Below are 15989 nucleotides of genomic sequence, written 5' to 3'. Positions count from 1 at the left end.
AGATTTTGGTATCATGGGTTTGCTTGTTTAAAAATTCTCTTCTGTACGAGACACTGGCTCTGACGTACTCTGGAAAGTAGGGAGAAGTGCAACACACATCATGCAGTTTTGATCGACAACTGTTTGTTTTACAGCTATTTCAAGAAAAACTTCTTATGAGAGAATTTATAAATAAAATGTTTCAGAAAAGCAGTGTGGAAAGTGTTAACATTTTGGTGGAGGAAGCCACCTGCATTTTAGTGTCTTGCATGTTCAATCTTAAGATAACTTTTTTCAGACACATTTTCAGCTGAGAAGTGACCATTCCTTTGTGAAAGAAGTGCTAGAACAGCACCCAAGTTTGTTTATTATGTTAAAGTACAGACATATGCTAAATTGAGCACAAGTTGGAAATTCTGTGCTGTTTCTTGGAGGCCAAAAGGCAATTAATTTTCTAAATGTTGTGTCTTAAAGTATTTTCCATCAGTTGGGACTGATGGTTCGTCATAGACTATTTGTGCATAAGCAGAGATTGTTATACTGCCTTTATAGCTAGGTGGTGATGTGAATTATGAAGTAAGTTCAGCTGCATTTGAAGCCTGTGTTTTACGTTCAAAGAAATAGTGTGCACAAATGGATTCCTAGGCAGGCTGATTGATTGTCCAGAGTTCTGCTTTTTGTGTTTGCTTTTTTACTACAAAAATCTCAAGTATTTGGGGTTGACTTTTTAAATCATATTTAATATGCAAGAACTTCTGAATTTTGATTGTATTTCAGCCCTTGGTACAAAATTAGTATGTCTTCAGTTCTGCATGTTCTCCAACTTGTGTATTTCTTTACAATAAATATCTTTAGGTACTGTTATATCTAATTCTAAACTTCTTCTATATGGATTATTTGAGAGCTACCAAATCTACATATCAAAAAATAAAATCTTTTTTTCCTCTGTGTTTATCCTTCCTGCCATCATCCCCATAAAGTTTGAGTACAGAAGCCCCAGCATGCTCTGAAAGCTGGTGAACTTCCATTCTATTAGAACTCGGAAGTTCATCACTGACATATGAATGCTCTTTACTGGCTAAATCTTCAACCTGTCCTAGACTTTTTCCCATTCTTAGTGGCTTAGGACACAAATCATGATGGACATTAAAGGTCAAAAGCAACAGCTTGGGCTTGTTTATGTGAGCTTGATGAAAATGTATACCCTCATACTGTTCTGGGTGCTTTAGCTGTCTTAGTAGAAGTGAGCTCCTCATCATTTAACTGCATTTCTTTTGTGTTTGTGGCTTCATGCGTAAGTGTAGGAAAGAACAGCTGATGATGCTGAGTAACTGTTGTTTCTACCCTTCAGATTTCATTTCTACCCCTGCAGAAACTTTGCAGCGCTTATAAAGTCCAGAAAACTTGGAGGGAAAAAGCCTCAGCCTGAGTGTATTTCTTTTCTTCCATTTTTTGCTTAAGAGAAACAAAGTTGGCCTTGATGTGTACTTGAACTTGAGAATTATAAATGTGGAATATCTTTGTCAGTGATGGAGGGATGTTTCGGGGTAGGTGACCTTTCAGTGGGAAGCCTGGCCTCAACCTCTACATATTTGCTCCTAGACTTCAGCTCCCAATGCTTTAGCTAAACTTTGCTGCCAGGACGTACACAGCACGGGGCAGCTGTGCAGGCAGGATCCAAGGCATACAGGAAGATTACACACTGAAATATGCAAGTTCCCCCTGACTTCTCCTCCTGGGAAGAAATGCAGGGATCAGCCAGTGTGATCAGAGGCTCAAGAGAGCTGACAGTTAAGAATGGATGGGAAGGAGCTAAAACAGAGAAGTGAGTTGGATGGGAGGAAACAGAGGGGCAAAGATAGCCTTGTCTTGAAAGGTGGTTAACCTTAAAGTTTCCTGCTGAGTATCCCAAAGGCAAGAATGAACTTTTCCAGCTGGAAGTGTAATTACTATCTAATGGCCATCTATATTCTCTTCTTTATCTTCATGCAAGCCTTCTAAAGCATGTAGGGCTGCATGGTTGTTTTGCTGTAGGTGCAGCAAATTGAGTGCTATCAGGCCTATGACACAGAGCTGGTGAGGAAAATGTCTTTATAGTTTTTGAAACAAGTCTGTGACAAAAATTTTTATGTTGTGTGAGGTGTTAATATCAAACTCTCATTGATTAGGATCAGTTGCTGGCTGAATGTATGATAGTGGAAAAAGAAAACATGATCCAGCTTTTTTTTTAATGCTCTCATGACAAGAAAGTACATCTTAACCGGAAGCAAGTGAGCCCAGCCTTTTGCTTCTGTAGCTTTGGTGTATAGCTTAGCCAGTCTGCAAAAAGATTGAATGTTGATCTTTTTAAGCTTAGTCCAGAATTGCCAAGTCTGTTTTTTAGGTTAGTGTTGTTCTTATGCTATATAGGCAGCTGCATCATTGACTGAAAGAACATGTAGCAGTTATAAATTGCTGCTTATTATTATGTTTATCATTTTAGAGGTCACATAAATGAATCCTAGGTGGAATAAAGCAGCACATCAGGTAGTCCTGGTATGTGAGCTGTGTGTTCTACAGTGCTGTGTCAGTAAATAATGGGTTACTGATTAATTTACAGTAGTTAGTATTTTCTCATTTGTCTCAGTAGCAGAAAAGATTGTTAGTTTGGCTTTAAAGTAGTTTTATCTTTACTTTTCAGTGGAAAGCAGCTGAATACACCAGCTTAAATTTTGGTAATGAAACCACCTTCCACACGCAAAATAAAATTTCCATATTGTCAAGTATAGCAATTTCTGTCTTTGGATTTTGATCTCCATTCCAGATTCAAGCGTGTCTGATCCAAATTAGTTTGTGGAATAACGTTTTGCCAGTTTGTAACCCACCACAGTTTTGAAACATAACTCTGCCAAAGTCTTACACTTTAGTGCATTTACTTTGGTCTGTTGGATTTTGGAAAATTGTATGCTACTGCACATGGATATGGAGTGACACTCTTCTAAAATAAATACAGGTATTTACCAGAGAGGTGGCTTCTAGAGATGTGAAACAGGTGAGTTTCCTTTCCCTGTGTAAGCAAGCCCTTAGGTGATAAGATTTGCTACAGGCTCCTAGCAAGAAGAGGAAATGTTGAAAGGCAAAATGCAGATGCACGACTGCTGGTAGCTGCAGGCTGCCACCCTAAGCAGCTCAGAATAAGGCTAAGCATGTCTAGAAAAATAGCAAGTAGTAGTTTGGGAACCTGGCATAATGGTGCCTCTCCACCTTTGTTAGGAGGCAAGTAACTGTTGGATGTTTAGTGTTGTTTCAAACTTAAGTGAGAAAACTGGGGTTGAATAGAAAATTAATAATAACAGCACAGTTAAAAAGGACTGTGGCATGAATTAGTTCCTTGTACCGGTCTTTGTTCTTTGCAGTTGTGTAAGTAGTTCATTGTAGTGCTCCTAATACTCTGTTCTGTTCTGTTTGGAAGAATATATCTGACCAAGGCTTTGTCTTTATTCCCTCAATTATTTTGTATAAAATAATAAAGTCATATGCATTTGCTGCTAACGGAATCTGTTTGCAGAAGACTTCACTTGTAGCTTGTTCACGTGAATAAATGAACACAGATGCTTGGTACTGTGAAAGTAGTAAATACACACCCTTCATTTGCGCTCTCTGGAATATGTTGGTCAGAGCTACCCCTCAAGATTTTTCAGCGTAACTCTTCTGTTAAGATTGTGCAGAAATCACACTTAGTTGACATACAACATTCTATGCTAGATTCAGTTAGATACCACCAAAAGTGTGCTTCTGCCAGTTTGGTATGTTTTTTTTCAGGCAACTGGTATTAGCTGTTCTGTCAAAATAGCTTTTTTGCCTGTGTAAACCACATCTTGACTAGGCAGATTTGCTAGTATAGCTATTTTAGCAAAGCCCTTCTACTGTAGGAAAGACCTTATTGATAATACTGTGAGGTTCCCACAGTAGATGAAAGGCACAATACAAAGGACTTTACAAACATGAATTAAGCTTCACAACACCCTTGTGAAATAAATCATTATTCTAGCTCGATAATGTCTAGTTTCTTTTAATATGAGATGTTTTGCAGGGATGAGAAGGGAAGGTAGAAGATGCAGTTGGGGGGATTAATGTCTGGTAGCAGTGCAGTGTTTATAAACAACAGATTTCTAACCTGTTCCAATCCCCTGCTCTCTCTGGTGTTTAAAATGTCCTTGCAAAATCAGTGGTTTAGACTATCAAATTGCTTCTGATTGCTGGTGTCACTGATCTTTGGAGGAGTTTGGATATTGGTACTTGGCAATTTCTCACTTCTTGAAAACCTGGAGGACTTTTGTGTATATGATATTCTCATTAACACTGTTTTTAACTACATTGCTCTCTCTGATTTGTATTAGACTCTCAGTCTCACACTGTTCATGTAGTAGTTCAGTTAAGGGACCTCAAAGGGAATGGAGAGAGGAATAAAAGTACAGGTTTATACACATGAATGATTTTAAATTAAGTCAGTCAGATCAAAGTAGTCAGATACTGAGTTCACCCACATGGTCTTAGTTTAGATATTTTTGTATGTTAATTATCATTTAATCTTTAATTACACGATCACATTCTATTTATTCCCTTTCATTTCTTAGGGAACAAGGAACAGAAGAATTCTACTGGGATATAGGTTTCTTTTCTTCTCTACCGTTCATCAGCATTGCTTTTGAATTCAGCCTGTAAACCTTTGGGTCAGGCCCAGGCATTTCTGCAGTTCTCTGTTAAACACCATATCCTGGGTTCTGCATTAATACATCTCTCAAGAATTTAAGCAGGCTGTGCAATTTATTCACTTCCCAGTTCAGGGCCTTCAGATGGTGGTAATTGTTTTCACCAAGTACAGCAAGGAACTCACTTTTGAAAAGCTATTCCAGATCTGAAATCTGGGTGATGGTGGAGACATCCAGCCTGACTGGGTTTCCTTTCCTAACCCTTCGTGCATGGTGGGGGAAGTTCCAGTAACTGTTCAGTGGTGTGCCTGATCCTCCAAGAGGTACTTGAACTAATAGGAATATTTCTGTGCTCTCATACTGTTTCCACAGCAACAGCACACTTATCTTTTTATTCGCCTCTCAAGGTGACTGTTGCCTTGAGCATTAGACATGTGGAAATGCTTGGCCCTCTTGTTCTCTACTGAGATTTTGGTTTACACAGGTGAAGAGTGTAAGGAGTAGGATGGGGAGAGTGTGGCTCTTGGCAGAGACAGTGTGATTATGAAGTGACAGTGGCAGTAATGAGACTTACTTAATTGTGGCTTTAGTGTTGGTAATATGATTGTTTTGAAAGTCATGGCTCTTTCTAAGCTCCACAGATGAAAGGTCTCAGTCGTTAGTGACTGTCATCATAGCCCTTTGCATGTGCTCTTGGAATCATTTAGGACCCACATCCACTTTGTGCATGTGTTCATGTGCAGTATGAAACCCTGTGTGCATTCTCCTGTCCACCTGCTTGTAGACACTTTGTGTGCATGTCATATTAAAAATGCTGTTCTTCTGTCACAGCATTTGTCATAGCATTGTGGGGAAGACATTTAATTGCTCCACTGAAGTAGGATGTAGGTGTTAGGCCACCTCTTGGGTATGGTACTTGCTGTGGGTATTGAGACACTTAATTTCAGAGAAGTACACATGCCTGTCCAACATCTGTTGCGGTGTGGAGGACTAAGAAGATTTCAATTTTTGAAATAGTTCCATAGATCAGCCCTTTTTTTTTTTACCATTTAAAGGTGGGTGAAAACAGAAGCATGTGGCTTGATACCAGTCTCTTGCTGGGGTTGGCTTTTTTCACCAGTTAGGAAAGCAGTCTCCTCTCACACAGGTGCCTAACACAACCCTAAAAATGATTGCTTTATTTTTTTCACCTGTTTTATTTTGCCTCTTTCCCAGCATCCTTGTCCTAAAAAAATAAGCTATCATATTTTCCTGCAGAGCATATAATTTGTGGTCCGGAGCTGTTCCCTGTGATATTTTTTTTTCTTTTTTTTTTCTTTTTTTTTTTTTTTTTTTCCTTCCTTTACTCCTCTTCCCTTTCTGAGGAACTGCATGTTCTAGGGAGCATTGTTGTAAGTGCTGTTCTGCTTTTTAACACACTCACTAATCCAGTATATCATGGAATAATTTAAAATTCCATTACATTTAATATTCAGACAAGTCAATTACATTCATAATACTGGATTTGGGAATCTCCATTCCTTTAAGAGTGAATATCTTAAGCAGTATCTGTCACTGTGTTATGCTTTTGCAGTAAAGACTTCTGCTTGATGTGTGTGGTGGTTCTTTACCATCAGTATTGTAGTTCCTAACAGTTTTGAGCCAGGCTGCCAGAAGTTTTTGTTATTTTACTCTGACGAACAAGTAAGTGAATGTGTTGACTGGCAAAATGAACGGCTAATGTATGGAACCACGTGATCTGGGGTTGTCTTGGAAAGGCACATTGTTTATAGCTATCTTTACAGTTCTAAGGCTAGAAATGTACTTATCCATATAATGCTTATCCATCTAAAATGTTAAAAGCTGTTCAGGATTAAGTGTCCAAATCAGAAATGTCATTTATGTATAAAAGCCAGAAATTAATAAAATACCTTTTATTGCTTTTTCATTGTAAGCACATCTGGATGTACTTCTCCTGTTAAAAATCTTACACTTAGTTCAAAGATGAAGAGCATTACAGTACTGAACCTTTTTAAAATTGAAAATAAGTTTATGATTGCATGTCTTGCATTGCTTCACTTCAGTTCTTTTTGGTTGTATCTAGCTCTTTTTGACTTCACATTGAAGAAAGTGTACATTTTAGTTTACTCAAGAATTTGTTTATTGAAAGACCAGAGTAAAAAATTCCATGTCTGTTTAACATTCAGTAATTTGCTATTAAGCTACTTGACACAAGTTAAAATTTATGTTAATACTGTCTTGATTAAACAGTGCTCATTATCACACACTCTGATTTGGCCAAATTGGTTTCCTAGCAGATGTCTCAATAAAGGAGCTCACTCTAACATGAGCTTACTCTTGACACGAGATGCTGGAGCATGTCCAAATTAAGTTAGTGTATTGCAGTAACGTTTGGCACTTGCATAGCATCTTTCATTTCAAAGCATTTCACACAATCATGTATGATATTGGGAAAATGTATTGGATAATACAATGGCCAAAGCAAATATATAGATTTTAAAGAGCTAGAAGATATTTTATCATTCCAGCAGATGTCTGGTATTACAATTTTTAGTGTTAAGTACAGAGTAGTTGTCTAGTGGCTTCTAACACAAACCTCAATTTCCATAGCTTGCAGAAGGTTTGAGTTAACCCTCTGGAGGTCTCTCTATATATTAAGTATTTCAAACCACAGCTTCAAACTACTTGTTACTTAATGCTTTTCATCCAGTCTTAGAATCATCAATGCTCTTCAATCCTCTTTTCTTTCATTTTCTTTTAATATTATAACCACAGAAAATACTTGTGATTTCTCATCTTTACCTTCAATTATTCTTTGGTGACTACTTGCAGCATCACTTAAGTCTCCTGTCATGTAGGCTTAACCAAACACTGAAATCCAGAGGACTTTTTTTCCATTGTGCAGTGTTACTTCATACCTGCAAGTTAAGACATTCCTCCTTTAGTCCTCACAGTTTGTTTTTATGTATTTTGTTAATTCAGTTTATGTGTGCAGGGAAAGCTAATACAAATCATAATTGGGCATATGGAAATCTAAGGATTTTTCTGTGTTCAAATTGTTTGCCTATAATGTGCTTTTCTAACTCCCATTTTCTAGCCTTTTCAGTATTTGGAAATTGGGTTATAGTTGCTGTGTAGTGCAAAGCAGCTATCTGACACATGATACCTAACAAGTACCTGCCTAATTTTTTCTGCTTAAGAATTAGACTTACCTATGTTTTGCATTTCCTTAATGGTTTTGTTTATTGATTGTATTTTACAGATAGCATAACTGAGTGCAGACACTGAAAGCAATTTGCCTAAGATTCCCAGTATTTCCTGTAATTCTGGTTCTGTTTTCCTGATTTGATTTGGAATGATTCAATTATGAACTATATGTAATTTCATAGATGTGTGATATATCAAGTTTATGGTTCATCAGATAGCATTCAGACTTGCTCTTTTCCCCTCTGTGCATGCACCTGTCTGCATTTTCTTGTAACCACAGCTCATTTTATTGTCACATTTTCCCAAGTTTAATGTTACGTGGGCCATCTTGTAAGGTTGATGTCCATGTTAGGTTACAAGGTGAATACTTCACTTGGATTTCAGCCATCCTTGAAAGCAAAGAGTACGTTTTCCAAATATGAAAATGATTTCTTGCATTTGTTAGGTTTCTATATAACTCAAAGGCAGATGAAGTGGTTTTACTTAAATGAAGGATTAGTATTTCAGTGCTGAAGGCAAAAGTTAAAGCTGAGGAGCAATTAACAACAGACTGAGAAGGTGGAGGAGCTAGCTGGCATAGCCAGGAGGCTGCGGGGGTCAGCCCTCCGTGCCCCCCTTTGACCCTGAAGCCTCTGTAATCTGTTGGCTGCGTTGCTGGTGGGGAGGTGCTAACCGAGTTCGATTTAACGATTTAACGCTGGTACTGTAGCATTTAAAGGAAATGAAGGATATGGCAAGTGAGAACTGAACTGTGAGATCTAGTGAAGCTTTCTGAGGCATTAGGGGTTCTCCCAGTGGAGTTCTCTTACATTATTCATGGCCTTTAAGCTTTTAGCCAAGCTGAGCACTCTGCACTCAAGTGTAGTAGTAGAAGGTAAAAGGAAGTTAACCCTATAGTGATATATTGTAAGTTTCTTGCCAAGGCAGTAATTTTTACAGTGTTTTGAGGGGATAGAAGTGTGTCTGAGAGAGGGGAAAACTGATTTCAACTCTGACTGGATCTCAGAAAATGCTCAAGCAGGAGTACTCTGCAGTAAACCAGTAGGAAGACCACTTGAACCTATATGCAAGGCCTGGGGCTCCATCCTGCCTTGGCCTTCCTCATCAAGGTATCTCTTCTAAGTTTCAAAAGAAGGTATAACTTCAAGCTGCAAGATAAACTAGTACTCAAATATTTCCAGCGATGCTGTGGAAAGATTTGCTGTAGAAGGCCTCTGTATGTTAAGGCTGACAGAAATAGCCAAGACTTCTCAATGATTCTATGATCAGGTACCAGAAACCCATATCTGAATTCCAGCTCGAGTCTGTAGATTCTACTGTGCTTGTGATTGTTCCTTTGAACACATTTGCCTTTTCTTTGGTAAACTCCTTATGTTTAGGATTTTTTTCTTCTTCATCTTTCCTACCATTTTTTATCCTGTCATTATGTACATTAGAACTGCCTGCTCAAGGGGGCTTTTAGGAAGGGTTCAGAAACAGGAGGCTTTTAATGCAGAGGATCTATATTGGTAATTGATGTGGGATATTAGTGCTGGAGTGGTCTGTCATATCCAGCTTTTACTCCCTGTCTATTCCCTAGCTCTTCTGAGGTTTCACAGCAAGCATCCAGAATGTAGAACAGATTGTTGCAGACTAGTGGAGAATGACCTCACTCAGAGACTGAGAGTTACATTGGGGATGGAGTGGAGAAGGTGACAGTAAACAGAAGTCCTTTGCTGGTGCGTAAACTTCAAGCTGTGTAATTTCAATCTACTGTATATACCTTTTGTTGATAGGACTAAAATATATTATGTTGGAGGTAGGGAAGATAACATATGAAAAAATGCAATACTTGTGCCAAGCACTGGTTAACTTATGAGCACAGAATATCTATTTCCCCATATGCTCACACAATCTTTAAATCTAGATTCCTCCTTTTTCTTTCATCCTTAAAGAAAACTATGTTCAAGGGTAATATATTTGAGAGCAGATTATTACTTAGAAGCACAAGGTCTAAGGCTTTTAGTTAAAAGTCAGTTCTGAACATTTTACCTTGGAAAAGTATGTGTCTTCTAGGCTGGAGAGGGTAGTTCTGGTTTTGTTGGAGCCAAGATTTTGATGCATTTGCCACTTGACATAAGTCTTAAAAATAATTTGATTAGAAGACTGTGTGTTGGAGTCCAGCAGTCTGGAATAAAAAGTCTCTGTGAACAGTGTATCTCTCTATGCGCAGGTTCTCAGGGGAAACTAAAAATGTTTGAGCCACAGCAATAAGGACCAAGAGGAAAATGATACAGGGATCACAGTGATTAGTATTAGTTTGAGTATCAGAACTGCACCCAGGACCCTTAAAAGAAAGGAAGGAGAAGAGTTTAAGAAACAAAACAACATTCTTGCAAAGACTTTTAAAGATTGCTGCCCTGGGATTGTGCTCTTGATTTTGCAGCCTCATAGCTGCATCTGAAATGAGCTGTTGCAATTTTACCCCTTGGACAATTTTCAGGGTACTAAACATTTCTTTTGCCGGCAGGTATCAGCTCTGGAGATCCAAATGTTACTAATGGCAGCCTTCAAGTGATGACTGAGAAACTGTGTTGAAAGTTCTGCTCAAAGTATGTTAAGCATTTGGTAGTTCAGCAGCTAAACTCTTTTTGACATTGGTTCAACTATGGCATTTCCTTCTAATCATTGCTGATGGCAGATAATTTTCTTGATGTGGTGTTTTTGCTTCAGTGTCCATCAAGAGGTATGATCAATAACAAATGCAGTGGAGAAGATGCTGGAAGTTCCAGAAAGTCTGTGTTGAAGGGCTTTAGCAGACCAGGCTTTTCTGCTGCTTGGTTTGTCATCTTATGAGACACAGCCTTTTACAGTAGCTCTGTTCTTGGTTAATTTTGTGAATGATTGCAAAAATTCCTGCGTAGTTTTGTCCTTCTGTAGGTAATACTTTCAGATTCCTTGTATGTTTCTTTTTTAAAGACATCTCTGGTAGTGTTTCAGCCTCTACAATGGCACAAGCATGTGTACTCCCCTGGGGCCCTCCCTGCTCAGTCAACCGTAGCAGGGGGTCTCTGTACACCTGCCAGGTGTACAGCAGGAGAGCCACACTGGAATTTCAGTCCAGCCTTTGGTTCCTCCCCATCTGCTATTGAAAGGGCACCTGTAGAGCCACTGGGGCAAGGGTGCAAAGCTCTGACTTGAAACAAAGCAGCTCTGAGCTAGTCTCCCCTGCAGCTATCAGAAAGGGAATCTGTTGGGTTTTCATGGCAGGGTTCTGGTAGAGGGAGGGCTACGGGGCTGGCTTCTGTGAGAAGGTATTATAAGCTTCTCCTGTGTCTGATGAATCCAGTGCCAGCTGGCTCCAGGGTGGATCTGCTGCTGGCCAAGGTTGAGCCCACTGGAGATAGTGGTAGCACCTCTGGGGTAAGGTAGTTAAGAAGAAGGAAAAATTGCTGTGCAGCAGCAGTTGCAGCCAGTGAGAGGAGTGGGGAGGTGTGAGAGGAACAACTGCAGACATCAGGGTCCATGTGCAAGGAGGGGCAGGAGGTGCTCCAGCTACTAGGGCAGAGATTCCCCTGCAGCCCCAGGTGAAGACCATGGTGAGGCAGCTGGCCCCCCACAGCCCGTGGAGGTCCATGGTGGAGCACTTACCCACCTGCAGCCCGTGGAGGACCCCACACTGGAGCAGCTGGATGTGTCCAAAGGAGGCTGTGGCCCCGAGGGAAGCCTGTGCTGGTGCAGGCTCCTGGCAGGGCCTGTGGACCCATGGGGAGGAGTCCATGCTGAAGCAGGGTTTGCTGGCAGGACTTGTGACCCCATAGGGAGCCCCTCTGTTCCTGAAGGACTGCACTCTGTGGAAAGGACCCACGCTGGAGCAGTTCACGACCTGCAGCCTGTGGGAAGGATTCACACTGGAGAAGTTTGTAGAGGACTGTCTCAAGTGAGAGGAACCCCACGCTGGAGCAGGGGAAGAGTGTGAGAGGTGGGGAAGGAACAGCAGAGGCAATGTGTGATGCACTGACTGCAACCCCCATTCCCCCTCACTGTGCACTGCTGGGAGGATGTAGAGAAAATAAGGAATAAAGTGAAACCTGGAAAGAAGGAAGGTGTTTTTAAGATATGGTTTCATTTCTTATTATCCAACTCTGATTTGATTGGTAATAAACGAAACTAATTTTTTCCCCAAGTCGAGTCTGTTTTGCCTATGACAGTAATTGGTGAGTAATTTCCCTGTCCTTATCTCAACCTCCAAGTCTTTCAATATATTTCCTCTCCCAGTTCAGCTGAGGAGGGGAGTGATAGAGCAGTTTTGGTGGGCACCTGGCATCCAGCCAGGCTAAACCCATGACAGGGAAATAAAAAGCAGTAGTCCAAGGGTGGCAGAGCAGGGAAACATCATTCCTCTCAGTCAGAAATGTAAGGAAAGTCCTGCTCTGGAGAGCAGGTGAGCTTAGCCTGGGAAATAAGGGGGAGAAACTGGATTTCACATGCAGCATGCTGGCTCCATTTGAGTGTACAGCATGTCTGCTATGCCTAAGAATGTTGGTATTTAAATAGTTTTAAGCAGGCTTTGAAGTTGAAGCCAGTTGAGTTAAGGTAGAGGTCAGTGTGTTGTAACTGTTGGCTGAACATTGCTAACAACTTTGTGTACTTTTACATTTTTAAGCTACTAGGCCAAAAAAAATTAGGTGTATGATTTTTAATTGTAAGTTTAATGTTTGCAGTTTTATGTGGCAAACCTCAACAAATCACAGAAGGCTGTTATTTTTCTGCATCCACAGTACTTTGCTTCATGGCCTAACTGAATGTATGAAATTATACTGTTGGGCCCGGATTTTTCCTCTAACATGCAGAGAAGTGTGTATTTACCGTTTTACATTTTAAACCGTGCTTGTCGAGTGTTTTAAACCAAGGAAATCCCAGGAAAGAGAGGAATGGGTATCTCCCATTCGAAGCGGCACAGAGGCGTAATAATGGCCGTGCCTGGGGAACTGGTACAGAGCGGGTGCTTCACGAATCAACCCCTGCGGGCACTGGCAGCAGTGAAACAGGAAATTATAAAGGAGAGTATCTGTGTAGACAAGCCCAGCGCTGCTCATGTGGAAGGAATTAGTCCACAAGATTTTATCTTCTCTTTAGGTTTGCTGTTCCCTGCTCATGTCACACCTCCTCACTCTTCTCCTTCTAACTTCCAGGAGTGCCTTCTCTTGCAGGTGAGGCTCCCCTTCCCTGAGCTGTGTTTGAAGAGGGTGTGAGAGACATTAGCAGAGCCTTGAAAAAGGGCGTGCAGCTGTATTGCCTGTGTCATCAAGAGGTTTAGAGCACTTGGGATGGTGATTGCTGGAGGCAAAACGCTGCTTCAAGACCTTTTAAGATATAGTTGAGTGGAGACTGCACTGGTATAAAGAGGCCAGTATGGGTTGAACGAGCAATTACAGGAGAGCACTCCAGTGCCGCTGAAGTGGGAGAAAAGTGTCTCCCAACTCCTGACACCTCCCGTCCTCCCCCACCCTCTTTGACGGGAATATGTTTACATAATTTGTAAGAAAACTGCTCTCAAATACCTGTAATTTTACGTATATTCCCATGAGCAAAAAGGCTCTCTGAGATCTGTAATTTTGTGTATATTCCCGTGGGGACAGTAGAATGTGTGATAGAAACCACCCTTGATCTTTGGCACATCATCTGACTTCTTTCAGATGTGCTCAGTCCCTTCTGGCACTCAGAAGCTGCAGAAAAGCGACTGAGCATCAGTCCTGAGGGCACCAATGTCCTGAAAAACTTCATTCTGGCCCTCTACCTGTGCCCTTGTTTGCCCAGTTCAGGGATTGCCCTTAAGTTCAAGCCTCAGCCTTCAGTCCCAGCCTGAGGGGCATGGTAGGTGTGCCTGTCTCCTCTTGTGTCTCCACCCTTGTTTCCTGGATGGACCCCACGGTCTTGTTCAGTCCTTGGCTCCATCTCTTTTTGTTATGAACTGAGCCCTCAGGTGACCCTCAAACCTGTTCATTGTCCTTTCTTGGGATTGTCGTGGATCTTGTCACCAACACACAGCTCGGCCCACCATGTTCAGATATGGTGCAAGTGTGGCCAGTAAGTGCCCTGGGGTCTCCACTCTTTCTCTGTTGGGGCAGACAACTCTTGAGGTACCCTGAGACCACAAGACGTGGTGCCAACTTAAGTCATTTTGGGTGAGAAAAGTAACCACAAGCAATGGTATAACTACCTGCAAGATCACTGTGTCTTTATGAAGCTGAAATAGTTGCAAAGATGAAAACATGAGAGCAGAGGGTTAGAATGTTTCTTTTCTTGCTGGTGGTATTTCAGGGGCTGGTTTTTTTGTTTTGGTTTGGTTTTTTTTTTGCCTTTTTTTTTTAAGCTGTTCCTGCCTAACACCAGCCCCCCATGCTACTGGTAAAGCAGCATGTGGCACACAGCAAAAACTCTGTTTTCTCTCTCATCATGTTTGCTTCAGGACCGGCAGTTGTCTGTCCTCATACTTAAGGGTCTCAATCCCTAAATCATGTTTAAAAGATCTCTAGAAATGCTCAGAATGCCTACAAAACCCCCTTGATTTAAAAAAGATTGGACCAGTATTGTTGATTATTGTTGCCTTACCTTCTGTTACAGCTTTGACTGTATGTCCTTCTGTTGTCTCTTTTCTTAAGCTTAAACTAGAAGCTCTTTGTTCTGCCTTCCTGTGGCACATTTCTTAAGACTTTTTATCGCTCTAGCTACAGTGATATAATTTATGTTTTTTTCTGCAGATGAAACTGCTGCTGGTACGTCTTTTCCATTTTCCTTCATGAGCATATGTCCATCAAGATTCCAAGTCTTTCCCTTGTCAATAATAGCTCTGTTTAAGAAAAAACCTCTGTAGAAAATTGTTACATTACACTTCTCCTAGATGTTTACTGTTATGTTTTTCCTTGAAATGGAAGTGTTTCTCTGCTTTCTGATTGGTGTTTATTCTTCTAATTCAAATATTCTATTTACAGATATTAATGTTTTATAATTTTCTTAACATCAGTGTAATGCCACAGTGAGCACTACAGGATAATTGTGTATGATGTACAACTATATAATCTCAAATTACCCACATTTTTTCCCCTGAGTTGCATTATGTATTCCCTTGTTCTTTTATTAGGAAACCAAATTAATAGTTCTTAATCTGACCAGCGTCTCCTCTTGACTGTTTAGAATTTTTTCGTTTGCTTATTAAACCTCTTGTTGGATTTTAGAAAACAAAACAAAAAACCAACAGACTTTAGATGGTTTTCTTTGTTTTCCTCAATTAGCAATTTCAATCTATTACTTCAGTGTTCTTTTGTTGTTTCGGGATCAACTGGTGAGAACTGAACAGTGTTTCACAGTGGAATGCACATGTTAGTTCTTGTACTTCTCATCTCTTAGTTTCTTATGCATCTTAATATAACTTAATGTGTATTTTTATTGTCACCTTTTATCGAGCATGCAGTGTGCCTTCATTAAGGTGTCTAGTTTTTCCTCTTTTTTTTGAGTTAGTAATTTATTTATGACCCTGTTCAACAAGAAGTATGAGTGGTTATAATTTTCACTGTTTAGTACTTTGCTTAAATATAATGTGTCATCAGGTTTCCTCTACATAATTCAATTCTTCTGAGAGGAATACACGTATATATGAAATTACTGTTCGGATTACAGTTTGTATTGCCAAAGTGTATAGAGTCCTCCACAGGTCAGGTGCTAGCTGTTTTGGATGCTCCATGAATACAGTACAAAAGCCCAAATCCTTCATTTGAACTTATTTGTAAGCTACAGAAGTCAGATTTATTAATCAAAAACTCACTGCACTACCATTTTTGTATCTTCAGAGTACAGCATTTGCTACTTCAAATCTTTGAAATCTTTTCTTACTGTTACGTTTGATTAGTTCAAATAGTTGTATTTTCTGTTCCCCAGTATTATGGCTTTATCAAACAGCTTGCTTTACGTCAGTGTTACGTGCCATTCTTTCTGAATTTCTGTTCTGTATTTTGCACCGTGATTTGTATGATATGAAAGTTGTTTCCATATGAATTAGATTCTGTTTTTCTCCTAATAGAAAATGCTTTTATTAGACTCTCTGTAATCATCTGCATATGACAAATCTTTTCC

The 15989-nt window shown here is 40.1% G+C and overlaps 1 protein-coding gene across 4 annotated transcripts in view; it reads left to right on the top strand.

Moving 5' to 3' along the window:
* Positions 1-15989, top strand: part of NDST2 (N-deacetylase and N-sulfotransferase 2) — a 135106-nt gene that overhangs the window by 52029 nt on the left and 67088 nt on the right. The window contains exon 1 of one of the 4 annotated variants that reach the window (XM_032115708.1): positions 10415-10468. The exons of the other annotated variants lie outside the window; for them this stretch is intronic. The gene's annotated coding sequence lies outside the window, so the exon portion shown is untranslated. Of the gene's footprint in view, positions 1-10414; positions 10469-15989 lie in introns of those variants that run through there. 4 annotated transcript variants of the gene reach the window in all.

This window comes from Corvus moneduloides, chromosome 8 (assembly GCF_009650955.1).
Source record: "Corvus moneduloides isolate bCorMon1 chromosome 8, bCorMon1.pri, whole genome shotgun sequence".
Taxonomy (NCBI): Eukaryota; Metazoa; Chordata; class Aves; order Passeriformes; family Corvidae; genus Corvus; species Corvus moneduloides.
This window is presented reverse-complemented; position numbering and strand designations above follow the sequence as displayed.